This window comes from Arachis hypogaea, chromosome 19 (genome assembly GCF_003086295.3).
Source record: "Arachis hypogaea cultivar Tifrunner chromosome 19, arahy.Tifrunner.gnm2.J5K5, whole genome shotgun sequence".
In the NCBI taxonomy this organism is placed as follows: domain Eukaryota; kingdom Viridiplantae; phylum Streptophyta; class Magnoliopsida; order Fabales; family Fabaceae; genus Arachis; species Arachis hypogaea.
Genome location: NC_092054.1, coordinates 30,846,926 through 30,867,263, shown reverse-complemented (window position 1 = coordinate 30,867,263; position 20,338 = coordinate 30,846,926). Strand labels below are relative to the sequence as shown.

The window sequence follows — 20,338 nt, the reverse complement described above, 5'->3', positions numbered from 1 at the left end:
TCTTTGGAGAACCCTCAACAGCAGGGATTGTTTGGACAACAGAACGCTTGATCTCTTCCAGGGTACGACTGTATTTGGAGTAATAAGCAATCTGATAAACCCCAATTTTGTGGTTTATCTTGTGCTGAATTTAGGGAATTTTATCAACTTTTCTCACATTTATTCAATGAAATAGCATAGTTTTCTAATTCTCCCTAAATTTGTGCTTAGGTGTGAAAATATGCTTTTTAGGGCTTGCTAATTTAATAGACTTTAATTCCATTCGATTCCTTGATGTGTTTGTTAAGTGATTTTAGGTTCATAAGGCAAGTATTGGATGGAAGAATGGAAGAGAAAAGCTTGCAAAGTGGAGAATTCACGGAAAAACAAGGATTTCGAGTGCATACATCGATGCACATGCATGACAGATGCGCACGCGTGAGGATGAGGTTGTCCAGTCGACGTGTACGCGTGAGAAGGAAAATGCCAGATGACACGTACGTGTGGCCCATGCGTACGCGTCACAGCGGGCACGTGATCTCATTAAAGTGAAAATGTTGAGGGCGATTTCTAAGCTTTCCAGACCCAAATCCAACTGATTCCAGGGACTATTTCATGCAGAATTGAAGATTGGATAAAGGGGGAGCACTTAGTTGTAGGATAGCATCATGTAGGTTAGTTTTCTAGAGAGAGAAGCTCCCTCTTCTCTCTAGAATTAGGGTTCTTAGGTTTATTTTGCATCTTAGATCTAGGTTCAATTTCTTGTTTTCATCTTATTTCCTTTACAATTTCTTGTTCTTACATCTTTGTTTTTCTTAGTTTTCTTGTTAATTTCCCTTTTATGCCTCTTTTATGTTGATGAACTCTTGTTGGATTTGGATCCCTTTTAATGTAATTTGATGTTTGATGTTCTTTTATTGTTAATTTGAGTTGTTATTGTTGATTCTTTGTATTAGGTAGTTGTAGATTTTACTATTTCTTGCCATTTGCCAGGCTTACCTTTTATGCCTTCCAAGTATTTGACAAAATGCTCGGTTGGATGTTAGAGTAGCTTTTTGAGCATTCTTGGCTTGGAAAGAGAAATTGGGCAATCTTGAGTCATTAATACCCAATTTAGATTGGTGATCTAGAGTTGTTAGTTAATATTATTTCCATTGACTTTAATCTCTTACTAATTCCATTAGTGAGTTGATTAGGATTTTTGGATTGAGATTAACTAGTCTTATTTGACTTTCTCTCATGGAAGATAACTTTACACCTTCTTCCAACATTGGAGATGACGAAATAAGATAAATTCTTGTTAATCACTGTTATGATTAGTGACTAGGATAGAAAGCCTATATTCTCAATCCTTGCCATGAATGTCTCTCTTTATTAATTACTTTCTTTAATTGTTTTCTTTACTTTTCTTGTCATTTATTTTCTTTCCCTTTTACCAAATCAAACCCCCTTGTTCCTTCATAGCCAATAATTGAGCACTTCATTGAAATTTCTTGTGAGACGACCCGAGGTTTAAATACTTCGGTTAATTTTTATTGGGGTTTGTACTTGTGACAACCAATCTTTTATAATTTGATTTGAGGATTGATTTTCAGTTTGGACTATACTATCAACGGAATTATTTTGTGTGAAATTCCGAACCGTCAAACATCTTTCTCTTCAAATTTTTGGAGTCGTTGCCGGAAAATTGCGATGGTGTTATATTATTGGCTATTGTGAATATGTGAATATGTTTGCTTTTTGCTTGTTTGTTAGTTTTTGTTTGGTTTAGGACTTTGTTGCTTATTTTGTTAGCCTTTGTTTCCCTTTTTCACTATGAATTCTCACCCCTTTGGCTATGAGTTTGGCTCAAATTATGTTGTAGGAAATGGGAACTACAATGACAACATGCATCAAGGATGGAACAATCAAAGATGGGAGGAGCCTCAAGGAATTGATCACCCTTCTTGGCAACAACATCCGGTTCCTTATAGGTATAATTCCACTCTTAATGCATATCAACCTAATGGATGTGGTGACTCTCATTGTGGTTGTCAACAACCACCACCATATGCCTTTTAACCACTTCCCCAACATAATTTTGAACCACCTTACTCACAAGCTCCATACCACCAAATACCTCCATATGACCCCAATCCATATCCATCATACCAACCACCTTATGAGTCATATGAGCCATACATAGAACCACAATAATTCCAACATAACTACTCCCAAGAATCACCTCCATATACACCATATCCATACCCTTACCAAGATGAACTACCTTCCAATTATGAACCCTTCCTCCCAAACAATGAACCCTCTCTTCTACCACCACCTTCATTGGACCAATCTCTCTAACCCCTAATGCAAGAACAATAAGAACTTTTAATTCGTTGCCAAGAGCAAGGAGAAGTGGTGGCTAGCTTAACCGAAGTGATAAGCCAATTGGCATCAATGCGCTCAACTATCCAAGACACCCTTATTGCTAAATGTGGAGGATTAGTTGAAGAGAACAATGAGAAGGAGAATTTGGAGCTTCAAAGAGAAAAAGAGGAGTTAAAGCAAGGATTGCCACAAGGGGAGAAAGTTGGGACAATTGAGCCGGAAGAAGTGGTTGAAGACCTAGGAGATGTTGGAAGTCCATGGGGATGTAGAAGTAGAGAGCCCTCTTCCAAGAAGCTTGATATTGATGTTGAGGAGGGTGTACAACCTCCAAGGTATGTCATGGTTGGAGACTTTGAAGAGGTTGATCAAGAGATGGATTCAATCATCAATGAGTTTCTATCCACAATTAAATCCTCTCCCATTGGGCTTGACATAGAGATTAAAGAAGAAGATACCTTACCTCCCATAACCTTGGCAAACAATGAAGAAGAGATTGAATTGGAAGGAAGATACCAAGAGGAAGAGGTTAAGCAAGAAGCAAGCTCCATCATTGAAGATAATTCCACACCAACCAATGTGTCTTTTGGAATTGATGAACCTCCCTCATTGTGTTATGAAATTGATGACAAGGAGGATCGTGCACAACCTCCGACACATGGTTTGAGCAATGAGGGGTGTAAAGAAGAAGTTGGTGAGCAAGGAATTGAAATTGAAGAAGCTTTCCAAGAGGTGGAGGTAGTCAAGGAAGAGCACAAGGGAGTGGAACTTGCAAGATCATTGGAACCACCCCTTCCTAAGCCACCATCCAACATGACATTCAAGTGGGTAAAATTCTTATCCCTAAGCTTTACTTTTTCACTTGAATATGGTTTGCTTGAGACGGATGGGCAACTTAGAGCTCTTTGTGGAGTCAAGAGTAGGAGAGAATTGTGTAGTGGTTGGAAAAACAATGTTAGGCTCATTAGGGTTGAACCCTCAAGGCATAGGTCCCATGGTTGGAAGAGTGCTAAATTGTATGGGTCTAGGAGGAGAATTCTATGTGCTTACCACCCGGATGGAACAATGATGACCAATTAGAAGATGGGTGTGGAAATAAGATTTGGGATTCGGACAAATATGAAGATCAATTTTAGGAGCCCTTAGCTTGTGCGGAACTTCACCGAAGCTTGGTACCATCAATTTTAAGATTTGGAGCTTACTTGAAATCCAAGCATTGGTGGAAGTTCAAGGATGAGTACAAGTATAAACCACCTTGACAAGGAGCTTCCAAAATGTCCAACTTAAGGACTTAAACTAAAAATGCTAGGTGGCAGACACCCCACCGAGGTAAACTCTTTCCATTCTCTTGTATATATAATCAATGGATGAATTGGGTTGCCATTGTTAGGTAGTTTTCTTCTTTGCATATTCTAGTTTTAGTGTTTTGGTTGTGGGTTTGTTTGATTAGATTTGTACCTTAAGTTGTAGGTTAGTTGTTGTTGAATTGTATTTTGCTTGAAGTGTAAGTTTTGGTTGTTTTGTATTTGAAAATTTTTCAAAAACCAAAAGATTTGTTGTTAAATTCAAATTTTGATTGCTTTAGAATGCTTATAGATTAGGAGAGTGCCTGTTTCTGTTTTCATATTCCTTAAAAAAAAATGCATGCCACGCGTAAGCGTGGTCAACGCGCACGCGTCGTGTGGCATTTTGGGATTCCTGGTACAAAAACCAGAGAGTTGCATTGGAGTGGTGCTGGTTTTGTGCAAATGGCACAATTTGGCTCCCACGCGTACTTGTGGGCGACGCTTACGCGTCGCTTGTCCTTGCTGCCTCCCACGTGCACGCGTGGGCGACGCTCGCCTCGCGCGCTGTTTCTTTCCCTTTCTTTTTCTTTCCTCTTCTCTCTTCCTTTTCTTTTCTTCTTCTTTCTTCTCTCCTTTCTTCTTCTCTCTTCTTCCTTTCTTACTTTCTTTCTTCTCCCTCTCTTCAAAAGTTTACTTCTCATTTTTCTTATTTTTCATTTTCTTTTGTATGTAGCATTTGCTTATTTTCATTCATTACATTTTAATTTTGTTTTTATAGCTTGTTCTTGTTTTCTCTTCTAAGTTTCTTATTTTAATAATTGTGTTGAACTTTCTTACTCAATTATTGAGACTTTCTTGGTTAGTTTTGGTACTTCTTGACTTGCTTGATATTGTTGGGTGATGAAATTTCTAAGTCAATGCTTAACCTTCGATGATTCTTGCGTCCTTTGTGCATTGACATGAACTTTTAATATCTTTCATAACCCACTCTTTCTTGTTTGAACTTGATGCTCAACATGCTCTTCATGGCATTCCCTTATGCTTTGACTTTACTCTTGCATCAAGGATTAGTTGATATGCCTTAGCTTATACTTTTTTCTCATTTACATATTGTAGCTACCATGTAGTTGAGAACCATATTCTTATTTGGCATTAGCCCCCGCTTATGTTCTATTTACTTTGATATCTTTGTTGTAGGCTTAATTTTCTTTCTTTTTCTCTCCTTTTAGGCTGGCCACCAAGAAGGAAAGGAAAGGAGAAGCTTCTAAGTGGGGCAACAAACAAGTCCATCCGCACAATCGTTTGAAGGAGCTCATCAATTGTAGCAACCCGTCCACCTTGCTCTTCTTTGCATACACCGAGGACGGTGCAATCTTCAAGTGTGGGGAGGTTCGGTCGTCCGACCGATCTCCATGGGTAACAATTTCCTTTTTCAACACTAATTCTTAATTTTATTCGTTAGTTAGTTGTTGCATTGCATGATAGGGTGCATGATATTTAGGGTTTGTATATATTCTACCACTTCTTTTTATGTTAGTACTACTTGGTTAGGGTGATGATTTCTTTTCCAAGAAAACTGTTTTTTGTTGAACTTGCTTGAAGAATTTATTTTGGAATATGGTTTTTGAGATAAGAAGACAAGGATGTGAGTTTTGAGCCCAATTGTGTGGTTACATCATATAACCACTTATTTCCATTCTTGTGTGCATTATTCTCTTTCTATGATTGTAATCTTTGATTTGTTTGATTCTTTATGTCTATTATTCTATGTATAAATGCATTTATATGATTGAGGCCATCATTTTATTTAACACACTTACCCAAATAGCCTACTTTTCATCAATCATTGTTAGCCAATTTTGAGCCTATTTAATCCCTTTTGTTCTTAATTGTAGCACATCACTACCCCTAAGTGAAAAATAATAAATATCCCTTAATTTGGATCTTTGATTAGCTTAGGCTAGCGAGAGTGTGTATCATTTGGGTATGGAAAACTTGGGACATTGGTTGAGGTAAAAGTGTGTTTTTGTTGAAGATTTTGGGAATTGGGTATGTACTTATGCATTAAATGTTTAAACCATATGCATTGATGTTCTTGTATATATTTTAGTTTGAAAAAAGAAATTGAGAAAAAGAAAAGAAAAATAAACATAGAAAAAATATATATATAGAAAAAAAATGTAATAAAAAGGGGACAAAATGCCCAAAGTAAAGTTCAACAAAAATCAATGCATATGTGTGGTGATAAAAAAGAGAATGCATGAGTGTGTGAAAAAAAGTGAAAATCATGGGTAGCTAGGTATTGTATTAGAATTTTATAGGTTGTTATAAGTGTTTGGTGAGAGCTTAGCTTAATCAAAGATTCAAATTTCAAGCTCACTTGACCATATGCATCCCTACCTTTATCCTAGACCCATTACAACTTATGAATAAGACCTCATGATACTTGTATGCATGCATTGAATAATCGTGATTGTTAGATAAAAAACAAATCTTAAAAAGCATGATTAGAAGAGAATTGAGTGATCAACTCTATACACTTGAGTGACTAGAGCGGATACACTTCCGGTGAGGGTTCGATGCTCAATTCCTTGTTCCCGGCTTTCATGAGCTTTCTTCTTGCAAGTTTATTCGAACTTCAATTTTTGTATTTGAATTGGTAGGATTTATGAATCATCATAATATGTTAACCCTACTTGTTCGTATATGTTCTTGGAGATTGATTTACTTTTAACCAAGTAGGTAGAATCATTTCGCATTTAGTTGTATTCATATAGATAGATGCATTTAGATTATTTGCATTGAATAAATGTTCATACCCCTTTTCTTGTCTTTCTTGGTTTAGCATGAGGACATGCTTGGTTTAAGTGTGGGGAGATTTGATAAACTCCAATTTTGTGGTTTATCTTGTGTTGAATTTAGGAGATTTTACCAACTTTTCTCACATTTATTCAATGATATAGCATGGTTTTGTAATTCTCCCTAAATTTGTGCTTAAGTGTGAAAACATGCTTTTTAAGGCTTTAAATTGCTAATTTAATTAACTTTAATTTCATTCGATGCCTTGATGTGTTTGTTGAATGATTTTAGGTTCATAAGGCAAGTATTGGATGGAAGAAGTGAAGAGAAAAGCATGCAAAGTGGAGAATTCATGGAAAAACAAGGATTTGGAGTGTATACATCGACGTGCACGCGTGAAGATGAGGTCGTCCAGTCGACGCATACGCGTGACATGACACGTACACATGAGAAGAAAACCGCCAGACGATGCGTACGCGTGGCCCATGCGTACACGTCATAGCGGGCACGTGACCTCATTAAAGTGAAAACTATGGGGGCGATTTCTGAGCTTTCCAGGCGCAAATCCAACTGATTCCAGGGACTATTTCATGCATAATTGAAGATTGGACAAAGGGGGAGCACTTAGTTATAGGATAGCATCATGTAGGTTAGTTTTCTAGAGAGAGAAGCTCCCTTTTCTCTCTAGAATTAGGGTTCTTAGGTTTATTTTGCATCTTAGATCTAGGTTCAATTTCTTATGTTCATCTTGTTTTCTTTACAATTTCTTGTTCTTACATCTTTGTTCTTCTTAGTTTTCTTGTTAATTTTCCTTTTATGCCTCTTTTATGTTGATGAACTCTTGTTGGATTTGGATCTCTTTTAATGTAATTTGATGTTTGATGTTCTTTTTTTATTGTTAATTTGAGTTGTTATTGTTGATTCCTTGTATTGGGTAGTTGTAGATTTTACTATTTCTTGCCATTTGCCATGCTTACCTTTTATGCCTTCCAAGTGTTTGACAAAATGCTCAGTTGGATGTTAGAGTAGCTTTTTGAGCATTCTTGGCTTGAAAAGAGAAATTGAGCGATCTTGAGTCATTAATACCCAATTTAGATTGGTGATCTAGAGTTGTTAGTTAATATTATTTCCATTGACTTTAATCTCTTGCTAATTCCGTTAGTGAGTTGATTAGGATTTTTGGATTGAGATTAACTAGTCTTATTTGACTTTCTCTTATGGAAGATAACTATACACCTTCTTCCAACATTGGGGATGACGAAATAAGATAAATTCTTGTTAATCACTGTTATCATTAGTGACTAGGATAGAAAGCCTATATTCTCAATCCTTACCATGAATGTCTCTCTTTATTAATTGCTTTCTTTAATTATTTTCTTTACTTTTCTTGTCATTTATTTTCTTGCCCTTTTACCAAATCAAACCCCTCTTGTTCCTTCATAGCCAATCAGGACCACAATTCCGACGCAAGAAAGGGGTGAAATTGAGATCCTCATTATGGAAATCTTTGCAAGAATGAAAAAGAGAAAATACAGCCTAAAATTGGTTTTCATCCGATTGTGCTTTTGGGAAATTTGGCTTTAAATTAGCCAATCAGAAGCCTTCAATGTGCTGTTTATCTATAGCACCCCCTCCAGGCTTTATCATATATTTTTTAAAAATGGCATTAAGCCATAGTTGGAGAAGCTAGAGAAGGCCACCTGTACTGATCAAATAGTTGTTTCGAAGACAATTAACAAACTGGCCAAGTTCTTTGAAAATATGCCTTAGAAGAAGCTTGGCCAAGTTGAGATGGTTTCCTTCATGGAGTAGAGCAGCAAGAGGAAGGAAAAGATTTTGTATCTGAACACTTCGAGAGCAGAAGATGATCGCATTTAGCCAGTAGAACAGAAAAGCTACATGTTCATCATCCGTAATGGGAATGCCCTCTGCACCCATGTGATGAGCAATAAAATCGCTGTAAGAAGTCATAGAAGCAATATTGTACTGATGTCTAGGTTGCATGTCAGAGGTAAAATCTAGAGGACTAATTGGAAGTCCTGTGATAGCAGTTATGTCAAGGAGTGACATACCAATCATTTCACAAGGAAGGTGGAAGTTGTTGGTAGTCCTGTTCCAGAAAAAGGTTACGGCTCCAATCATCCAAAGGAGTGTCAAAGGTGAAAAGTAAGAAAGTCTCAGAAGATCTTGGATTCCAAGAGCCCCCCAAGCCGTGCTCTTCGATGGAGCAAGGCACCCATAATAAGTGATGAATCCATATTTGATGATGATTTTTGGTTAGAATTGAATGGATTTTCATCACATAAACTCACACTTATTCCCTTGAAAAGCATGCTTTTGATCTCTCCTCCCAATTTGTGTTTGATCATGAAAATATGCTCTTTTATACTTAATTTAATCTATTTTATTTCATTTGTCTTCCATTCGATGCCTTGATATTGTTAGTGAGTGCTTTCAGGTGTGTAAGGTAGGAATGGATTGGAGAAAATAGAAGAAGAGTATGCAAAGAGGAGGAAGCAAGAGAAATCAAAGGAGTGAGCTCAGAGATGTGTGCGTGCGCACAGGTAGCTACCTGTGCGTACGCACAGCCATCCAAGCAAAGCGTGTAGAGTGCAGTGAGCGCGTCGCGCGTCCAGCCTTGCATCGCCTAGTGTGCGTGCGCACAACTGCTTGTGCGTACGCACAGGCCTGGATTTCTCGCGAAGTGTGCGGACACACGGGTCTGTGCGTCCGCACAGGTGTCCGCACATGACTTCATTAAAATAGCACGTGCCTCACAATTTGGGGGCTTTGGAGGCCCATTTTTGAAGTCTTCTAGCTTATATTGGAGGGGAGAATGAAGCCATAACATATCATATCATTTAGTATAGTTTAGGAGTAGTAGTAGGAAGTTTTAGTTTAGTTTTTCTCTAAGTTTTTCATCATCTCTATTAGGGTTTATATTAGGGTTTTACATTCAAGTGCCATTTTCATTTTTGATCTTGGATTTTGCAAGCTCTCGTTGTAAGTAATTTCTTGTTATTACTCTTTATAGTTACATTGCCATTACTCTTTCTTCTAATTCAAGTTATAGTTCAATTTTACTTTTCTCTTGCAATTTCAATTTCTTGTTGATGAATTTGATGTTGGATGTTGATTATATTCTCTCTTGTGTTATCTTTGTTGATTGAGATCAATTGTTGCTTTTAGTTTCAAGTCTTTACTCATTTTTCTCATGTTTAAGCTTTTTGCCCACCAAGTGTTTGACAAAATGTCAAACATGGTTTTAGGCTAAATTATTGGTTCTTGGCTTGGGTAAAGTGAGCAAGTGGGTTCCTAGAGTTGGAATGTCCAACATTTAGTTTCAATTCTTCGGTTGTTAATTGTTCTTGTTCCCACTAATGCTAATTTGTTGCTAAGGTAATTAGCAAGCAAGTTAGGATTTGTGGGTTAAGGACACTTATGCTCACTTAACTTACTTTTCGACGTGAGGGTTGATCAAGTGAGACTAATCCATTATAATTGTCATAGTTGTGGTTCCAAAAAGGAAAGGACCCTTAGCTCACTCCAAGCCAAGACTCCTATTTGATGCTTTCAATCTTTTATACCTTTATATGTTGATTTCTTTTATACTTTACTTGTTTATATTACATAGTCGGTTCTTTAATATCTTAATTAGTTCAATCATTATAATTTTGCATGTTCTTTTATTGCTTTATATGTTAATTTCTTCATTCACAACCCGTTGATCACTACAATCGGAATTACACACTCGTTGTTCTAAAGTGCTCCTAGGGAAACGACTCGGGAGTCTAATACTCTCGGTTAATTTGGTTTTGCTTGTGACATATCTTGTGAATTTCCAATTTGATCCGAGGGGCCAATTCGTCGGGTCGGGACTATACTTGCAACGTTAAATCTGTTTTCTTTGGATAACCGAGTTCCTAACCCACATGTGAATTAATCCTAGCCTCTCTCATTATCACCAAGCTGTGAAGTCAGTTCCACGAGGGTTGATTTTCGGGTTATTCTAAAAAGGTTTTTGATTGGTGAAAAAAGAGATATCAAGGTCTTGATTAGTCGACAGATCTTCCCCTTGAGCACTAGGGAAGAAAGAAAGTTTTTTGTTTACCCTTTCCAGATTCTCGATGAGACCAATGAAACAATGGATATCTTCACCCACAGTAAAGGGAATAAGGATTCTAGGGTCATTAACTTGAAGTTGTGGGTCATCAATGACTTCATCATTGACCTGATTTAACACATGGAGAGCTGGAGGAGCCGGTGGTTGCACCATGGGACCTTTTCCCTTGTCCTGTGCAACAATGTGGGATGAAGAAGCAGCCATTGATGAATAAAGAAGAATGAAGGTTGAAGAATAAAGACAGAAGGGTGAATGCAATAGAAATTGAGAGAATAAGAGTTTGAAAAAGATGAACAAAGATAGAAGTGTCGAATTTAAAGGAAATTTTTGTTTAGCCGTTATTATAGAGGGAATTCAAAGGAAAAGGAGGTAACTTTACGAAGAAGGCAAAGTGGTGGAGAGAGAAAATGTGAATCGTGGGAGACGTGTCAAACGGGTCCGAATTAATGGAGAAGATAAATGGTAATTATTATTGGGTAAGGAGACTGACATTTGGAGTAGGATTAAGTGTTTCATCTTCCAAGAAATGATTTCGAAGATAAACACATTAATCCTAGGGGGCAATTTGTTAGTCAAAATAATTATTTCGAAAGAATAGGCTGATTCGAAACAATGGTGAAGGGTCAAGAAAGAAGCAAAAGTCGAAATGACGAACGTGCAGGTATTTATTAGAAGTTATTTGACACGGACTCGACCTAGACACCTTGGTAAATCGAACAAGTATTTGATTGAAGAATCTAACATTTGTTCGAATAAAGAATCAGGCAGTTTTCATTAAGTAGAGAAGTTGAAGGCTTTCTTTGAGTGAGGAATTTATGGGTAACATCTGTGAGAAAAAGAGCGTGAACAGTTACCTAAGAATTCGCATACAAGGCAGCATTGTGTAATTAATGATTGGTTACAGACATAGGTTATAAATATTAGTAAGTTTTAGGAAATAGGGGTTGGAACTTTTTTTCAGAAATACACTCATGCACACTCACATCCCAGTGAATTTCTGAGTCTGCATTCGAGTTCAATTTCTGTAGGGTTCCTTCCATTGCCTTTAAATTTTCATTTACAATTTCTGTAAACTTTACTTTTTCTTGTCAAATTTATCTTCAAAGCATCTTTTAATTTTATTGTCAGATTTACATTCAAAGTGTCTTTTACTTATTCGCTCAATTTATGTTTCAGTATCTTTAAGTTTCCTACCCAAAGTCCTATGATCAAATCGAAGGCATTTTAATCGCTTTCTTTATAATTCAGTACAAGTCATTTCGATTTCAGTCAGTTTACTTTTCAAATCTTTTTTTTACACTTCTTTTATCTTTTTTTGCACATTTCGAACTTATTTCCTATCTTAATACTCGTCTAATTCGAGAACCTTCAATGCACTTATAGAACTGGTACTTGTAAAAGAGAAGTAGATTTTGCTCCCAGACCATTAGAATTAAACTACTATCAATTTACTAAAAATCGACAAAACATTAATTCTACTGTGTTAGTGATGAGCGGATAATTTATACGCTTTTTGGCATTGTTTTTAGTATATTTTAGTTAGTTTTTATTATATTTTTATTATTTTTTAAATAAAATTCACTTTTCTGGACTTTACTATGAGTTTGTGTGTTTTTCTATGATTTCAGGTATTTTCTGGCTGAAATTGAGGGACCTGAGCAAAAATCTGATTCAGAGGCTGAAAAAGGACTACAGATGCTGTTGGATTCTGACCTCCCTGCACTCAAAGTGAATTTTCTGGAGCTACAGAAGCCCAATTGGCGCGCTCCTAATTGCGTTAGAAAGTAGACATCCTGGGTTTTCCAGCAATATATAATAGTTCATACTTTGCCTGAGATTTGATGGCCCAAACAGGCGTTCCAAGTCAGCTCAAGAATTCTAGCGTTTAACACTGAAACTGGCACAAAAGCTGGAGTTAAACGCCCAAACCGACACAAAAGATGGCGTTTAACTCCAAGAAAAGTCTCTACACATGGAAGTTTCAATGCTCAGCCCAAGCACACACCAAGTGGGCCCGGAAGAAGATTTCTGCATTAATTACTTATTTTCTGTAAACCCTAGGCTACTAGTTCTCTATAAATAGGACCCTTTTACTATTGTATTTTCATCTTTGATAAGTCTTATGCTATCTTAGACGCTTTTGGAGGCTGGCCTCACGGCCATGCATAAACCTTGTTCTTATGTATTTTTAATGGTGGAGTTTCTACACATCATAGATTAAGGTGTGGAGCTCTGCTGTTCTTCATAAATTAATACAAGTACTATTGTTTTTCTATTCAACTCAAGTCTATTTCTTCTCCAAGATATTCATTCGCACCCAAGAACATGATGAATGTGATGATTATGTGACACTCATCACCATTCTCACCTATGAATATGTGACTGACAACCACTTCCGTTCTACATGCAAACAAGCTTGAATGTGTATCTCTTGGGTTTCTAATCTAAGATTAGAACCTTCGTGGTATAGGATAGAATTATTGGCGGCCATTCCTGAGATCTGGAATGTCTAAACCTTGTCTGTAATATTCTGAGTAGGATCTGGGAAGGGATGACTGTGACGAGCTTCAAACTTGCGAGTGTTGGGCGTGTGACAGACGCAAAAGGATCAATGGATCCTATTCCAACATGATCGAGAACCGACAAATGATTAGCCGTGCGGTGACAGCATGCGTAGAACATTTTCACTGAGAGGACGGGAAGTAGCCATTGACAACGGTGATGCCCAACATAAAGCTTGCCATGGAAAGGAGTATGATTGATTGGAAGAAGGCAATAGGAAAGCAGAGGTTCGAGAGGAACAAAGTATCTTCATATGCTTATCTGAAATTCCTACCAATGAATTACATAAGTATCTCTATCTCTATCTTTATTTTATGTTTTATTCATATTTTTATTATCAATCCTCCATAACCATTTGAATCTGCCTGACTGAGATTTACAAGATGACCATAGCTTGCTTCAAGCCGACAATCTCCGTGGGATCGACCCTTACTCACGTAAGGTATTACTTGGACGACCTAGTGCACTTGCTGGTTAGTTTTGTGGAATTGTGACAAAGTGTGATTCACGTTTGAGAGCTCCAAGTCCTTTGGCACCATTGTTGATGATCACAATTTCGTGCACCAGTTAGTGCCACAGAAATTCAATTTATAGTGGTTATGGAAGGTGGAATTTGATTGTTTGTGAAATAGCCATGGCGCCGTTGCCGGGGAGTTGCAATTGTGTGCTAAATTATTAATTAGTGTACATATTTTTATTTTTATTTGCATATTTTATTTTTATTTTATTACCATGAGCTATATGTTTCTTTCATTGAATGACGCGTTCATTGCCTGATCTGAGCTTAGCCGCATTTGATTCCGAAATTGAAAGAACTATTTCACGTATTAGGCGAGCTTGACGTCAGTTAGCCTCTGAAGGTGGTGAAGTGATTGTTATCGATTCACCAGTCTCATCTGAGGGCGAATCTGAACCGCCATCTGAGAACGAAACAAGCTCCTTTACTATTGATTCAGTTGATTCACATGCAGATAACATAGCAGCACCTAGGAGGATTACTCTCAGGAAGCTGGAGCCCCAGATTTTACACTGCAGCCGTATCAAGTGCATCATCCAACTCTGGCTGCAGATTTTGAGCTGAAGACTGCATTAATCAAGTTGATGCCCAAGTTTCATGGCTTTCCTGCTCTACTGTTAGGCGTCATGGTGCGAATGAAACTTCTATTCTGTTAACCGCCTTCCCGTTTTCTCTTAAGGGAAAGGCAAGGGAGTGGTACTACTCCCAACCTGAAGTGACTGTTACTAACTGGGATACGCTCAGGAGAGAATTTATGGAAAAATACTTTCCAGCTGAAGTTACTGACAGATTAAGGAAAGAGATCTCATACATTATTCAAGGAGAATCAGAAACTCTCTATGAGTACTGGGAGCGTTTTAAGAACCTTCTGGATGCATGCCCCCATCATATGATTGATAGGCTAGTGTTAATCAGCTATTTCACTCAAGAAATGAAGCATCGGGATAAAACCACACTAGATGGTGCTAGTAATGGTTCTTTGAAAAAGTACAAGACCGCAGATGAAGCATGGAAACTGATCAGCAATTTAGCTGAGTATATATGAAATGACTAACCTACTGAAGCAAATGCAGTTGAACCAATAACAAGCTCAGCCTGCCACACCACAACAAAGCCAACAGCTAGTCCCACAAAGAGTATGCGAAATCTGTGCTGACTATAGTCATTATACTGATGAATGCCCGCAACTCCAACAAGAAGATAACACTGTGGCAGCCACTCATAACTTCTATGACCGCCCGAACCAAGGATATAATCAACAAGGCGGCAACTACAACCAAGGAGGAAACTATAACCAAGGATGGCAAGACAACTCCAACCAAGGTTGGAGAGATAATTTCAACCATGGCTGGAGAGATAACTATAACAGAGGAGGTAGAGACAATAATGGAAACCAGAGGTGGAATAACAACAATAGACAGCAGAATCAGAACCAACCTTACAGGGCTCCTCACCTGAGATAGTCACAAGGACCCCAGCATAACCAACAACAAGTCCCACAAATCACTTATCCCACTTCCTCATCAACTGACGAGATGCTTCATTCTCTTGCACAAGGACAACAAGACATGCAGACTACACTGAACTCTACTTTAAATGGTCTGAATGCCACTTTACAAGCTCTCGCCACCCGGATAGAATCACTACCTGCTTCCACCAACCAACCTTCAAGCTCTAGTGGAATTCCTTCTCAACCCTTACCTAACCCCAAGGGTGGCATCAATGCCATCACTTTAAGGTCCGGAACCACACTGCCAGAAAGGACCCAGGAGGAGCGAAGCCCAATAGAACACGCCCCAATTGAAGACTCAATGGAAGTAGAAGATGCTGAAATGGAAGATGCTGAAGAGGAAGATGAAGTACAAGACAATGTTGAAGAAGAATTAGCTCAGCCAAGGAATGGAGCACCAAAGGATACAGAATCCGCAAGTAGCGCCATCCCTATCCCATTCCCACACCTTGCAAGAAAGCCCCGAAAGCAGGTGGAACTTGATCCCAAAATGGTAGAAATTTTCAAAAAGGTTGAGGTAACTGTTCCCCTTTTTTATGTTATTCAGCAAGTACCTAAATATGCAAATTTTCTGAAAGATTTATGCATTCATAAGGATAGAATTAATGAGTTAGAAACTATTCCTTTAGGTAGTTTTATATCCGCTTTAATGGGAAGTATACCTAAAAAATGTAGTGATCCAGGTCTATGTATGGTAAACTGTACCATTGGAGGTGTAAAATTTTCTGATTGCATGTGTGACTTAGGAGCATGTGTTAGTATAATGCCATTGTCTATATATGATACTTTAAGGCTCCCTCCCTTAAAAAGGTCGGCAACTTGTTTTGTGTTAGCAGATAAAAGCATTATTACAATAGTTGGAATTGCTGAAGATGTATTAGTGAGCATTAAGGGGCTCACCTTTTCTATTGACTTTTATATCTTGGAAATACCCCCTAATGACTCAGGAAGACCATCATCAATCCTGCTTGGGAGACCATTCCTGAAAACCTCAAAGTTCAAGCTGGATGCATTCTCAGGAACTTACTCCTTTGAGATAGATGGTAGAACAGTAAGTTTTAGTTTAAATGAAGCTATGAAGCACCCTCCGGAAGATCATTCTATCTTCCAGTGCGATATTATTGATGAAACTATAGCTGAAGTTCATCAAGAAGAATTAGAAGAGAAGCACCTGGAGCAAGGTCCAAGTGTGGGGACACCCTCTGAACATAATAAAGACACTTTATCATTACCACCAGCCCCGGATGATCCAGAACCTAACCATGAGCAGAAATTGGAATTGAAGCCCCTCCCTCCACGCCTCAAGTATGCTTACCTTGAGGATAATCAGAAGTTCCCAGTCATCATTGCAAGGGAACTCACTTTTCAACAAGAGGAGCAACTGCTTAGTGTGCTGAAAAAGCACAAGAAAGTAATTGGGTGGAGCTTGGCAGATATAGTAGGCATCAATCCTCAAGTTTGTGAGCACAGAATATATTTAGAAGAGGAATCAAAACCCGTCCGTCAATCCTAAAGAAGATTGAATCCCACCATCTTGGAAGTTGTCAAGAAAGAAGTAACCAGACTACTTGAAGTAGATATCATTTACCCCATCTCAAACAGTGAATGAGTTAGTCCAGTACAAGTGGTGCCCAAGAAGTCTGGAGTCACAACAGTCAAGAATGAGCATGGCGAACTCCTGACAACTAGAGTGCAGAATTCATGGAGGGTTTATATTGACTATAGGCGTCTCAACCAAGCTACTCGCAAGGATCATTACCCCTTGCCATTTATTGATCAGATGCTCGATCGCCTGTCAGGTAAATCCCATTATTGCTTTTTAGATGGTTATACAGGCAACTTTCAAATTCATATAGCTCTTGAGGATCAGGAGAAGACCACTTTTACATGTCCCTTTGGAACGTATGCTTATAAACGAATGCCTTTTGGATTATGTAATGCACCTGCTACTTTCCAAAGATGCATGATGAGTATCTTTTCAGATCTTATTGAGAACTGTATGGAAGTTTTTATGGATGATTTTAGCATATATGGTGATTCATTTGACCTTGGCTTAGATAGTCTAGCTAGAGTACTAGACAGATGTGTTAGTTCAAACCTTGTATTGAAGTTTGAAAAATGTCACTTTATGGTAAAACAAGGGATTATTCTAGGACATGTTGTCTCTAAAACTGGTATTTCAGTAGATCCAGCAAAGGTAGATGTCATTTCTAGTTTACCTTACCCCTCCTCTATGAGGGAAGTCCGTTCGTTCCTTGGTCATGCAGGTTTTTACAGGAGATTCATTAAGGACTTCAGTAAGGTAGCATTATCCTTATCCAGACTGCTACAGAAAGATATTGAGTTCAAATTCAGTGAAGATTGCATGAGAGTGTTTGATAAGATAAAGATCGCCCTGACTCAAGTCCCAATTGTGAGAGGACCAGACTGGAGCCAGCAATTTGAAATTATGTGTGATGCCTCCAACCATGCAGTAGGAGCGGCGCTGGCTCAGCGCGAAGGTAAGGACCCCTTCGTAATTGCTTATGCATCTAAAACCTTAGATGCTGCTCAGTCTAATTACACTACTACTAAAAAAGAGCTTCTTGCTATTGTTTTCGCTCTGGATAAATTCTGAGCCTATTTACTTGGTACTAAGGTAGTAGTGTATTCAGACCATGCAGCTCTAAAATATTTATTAGCTAAAAAAGAGTCCAAACCAAGGCTAATACGATGGATACTGTTGCTACAAGAATTTGATTTAGAAATTAAAGATAGGAGTGGTAACCAGAATTTAGTGGCAGACCACTTGAGTCGCCTTGAGCACATTAAGGATGACTCCACTCCTATCAATGATACTTTTCCATTTGATAGTTTGCAAGCAGTATCCGAAGTAGTTCCTTGGTATGCACCTGTAGCTAATTATCTAGTTAGCCATACCTTCCTTCCAAATTTTACTAAACATTAAAGGGACAAGCTGAAAAGCGAGTCTAAAATTATATATGGGATGACCCATATTTATGGAGGTGTGGTGCTGACCAGGTAATTAGAAGGTGTGTACCTCAAACAGAATTCAAGTCCATTTTAGAGGCATGCCACTCCTCTGAGAGTGGAGGACATTTTGGCCCTCAAAGAACAGCTAGAAAAATCTTAGACTGTGAATTTTGGTGGCCTACTCTTTTTAAAGATGCTGCTGAATTTTGTAAATCTTGTTCCCCATGCCAAATATTTGGTAATATATCCAAGAGGGATGAGATGCCTCAACAGATTATGCTTTTCTGTGAAATTTTTGATGTTTGGGGCATTGATTTCATGGGTCCATTTCTAAACTCTAATGGTTACCTTTATATACTGTTAGCTGTAGATTACGTTTCTAAATAGGTGGAAGCAATTCCTACCCGTACTGATGATACTAACACTATTGTTTCCTTTGTTAGAAATCATATTATATGTCGCTTTGGATCACCACGAGCAATCGTGAGTGATCAAGGCACTCACTTTTGTAACAGGAGACTAACAGGATTACTGAAGAAGCATGGGATTGTTCACAAAATAGCAACAGCTTATCATCCTCAAACCAATGGACAAGCAGAAGTGTCTAACAGGGAGATTAAACGCATTCTGGAGAAAATAGTAAAGCCCCATAGGAAAGACTGGAGTGCAAGGCTACAAGATGCACTCTAGGCATATAGAACAGCATACAAAACACCTATCAGGATGAGCCCCTTCCACTTAGTGTACGAAAAGGCTTGCCACCTTCCAGTAGAGGTGGAACACAAGGCCTTTTGGGCTGTAAGGGAATGCAATATGAATTTTGAAGAATATGGTGCTGAAAGAAAGCTACAACTAGCAGAGTTAGAGAATCTTCGCCTAGAAGCATATGATAATTCCAGGCGATACAAGGAAAAGATGAAGGCTGTCAATGACAAACACATAAAAAGGAGAGAATTCAGACCAGGGGAGTTAGTTCTTCTTTATAACTCCAGACTGAGGCTTATGCCAGGCAAACTAAGATCACGATGGGAAGGTCCCTATAGAGTAGAAAAGGCAGAGCCATACAGAGTTTTTCACCTGTATCATCCTTCTAGCTCCAAATTCCTACAGGTCAACGGACATCGCCTAAAGCTTTATCATGGAGAAAAGATTAAGGATCACAAAGAACTAGAGGTCTTCCTCTTGGAAGACCCACCAACAGTAGCAGAATAAGCTTGAAGAACATCCAACTTAAGGACGTAAAAGCAAAGTGCTAGGTGGGAGACAACCCACCATGGTATGATCGTTCAGTTTCAGTCTTAGTTTTATTTTACTTTATTCTATTTTTTTTGTTAATGACTCTTCTCATAATCTCTGCATATAGCCTGCATTTGCATTTGCATTCTGTATATAAAAAAAAAAAAGAAGAGAGGCACGCGACGCGCCAGCGTCGCTGACGCGTCCGCGTCATAGTGCATTAAAAACTAGGAAGAAACGAAGCAGAAAGTCACGCGAAAGCGTGGCTGGAGGCGTGCCTTAGGCACAAACATGCCCACGTGACCGAGTCGCTGACGCGCTCGCGTCGTTTGCGAAATAGCCTCCCCACGCATCCACGTCGCCCATGCGACCGCGTGCCACTGCAAAATCGATGTAAAGAAGTATATGGCAGTAAGTTATGATGGAGTTGGGCTGGAATGATGCTAGAAGCACAAGCCATACCACGCGAAGGCGTGCCCCATGCGTCCACGTCATTTCTCAAAATATGGCCATTCACGCGATCGCGCCACCCACGCGTCCGCGTCACCTGAAAATAGCGTCAACCACGCGAACGCTGCCCCACGCGTCCGCGTCGCCTGCGCCACACAATTTATCCAAATCAACGCCAGAATTCCTATCTTTTCTTCCCTAATCCTAATTCTTTCTTCCTCCTTTCTTACTTTCTTTTTCTTCGTTTATTTACCTTCTCATCATTATTCTCTTTCATTCTATTTTTACTTAATTTATCTGCATGCTTTCATTCATTGCATTTTAATTTTGTGCATATTTTTATTTTCTTTTCTAAATTTATTAGTTTTTCTATTGGTGTTAAATTTTCTTATTCAACTGTTACATCTTTTCTTGGATTGTTCTGGTGCTTCATGACTTGTTTTATTCTGATTGGGTAATATTATTTAAATCAATGCTAATCTTTTATGATACTTGCACTCCTCTTGCATTGATATGAACTTACACTGTCTTTCATT

At 38.4% G+C, this 20,338-nt stretch overlaps 1 protein-coding gene and 1 non-coding gene across 2 annotated transcripts in view; one reads left to right on the top strand and one right to left on the bottom strand.

The window, feature by feature from the left end:
• Positions 1 to 20,338, top strand: part of LOC112778199 (2-alkenal reductase (NADP(+)-dependent)-like) — an 89,960-nt gene that overhangs the window by 33,207 nt on the left and 36,415 nt on the right. The gene's annotated exons all lie outside the window — the stretch shown is intronic.
• Positions 14,421 to 14,527, bottom strand: LOC112780469 (small nucleolar RNA R71). Its single transcript, XR_003191302.1, has one exon. It is a non-coding gene; the product is annotated as a small nucleolar RNA R71 (small nucleolar RNA).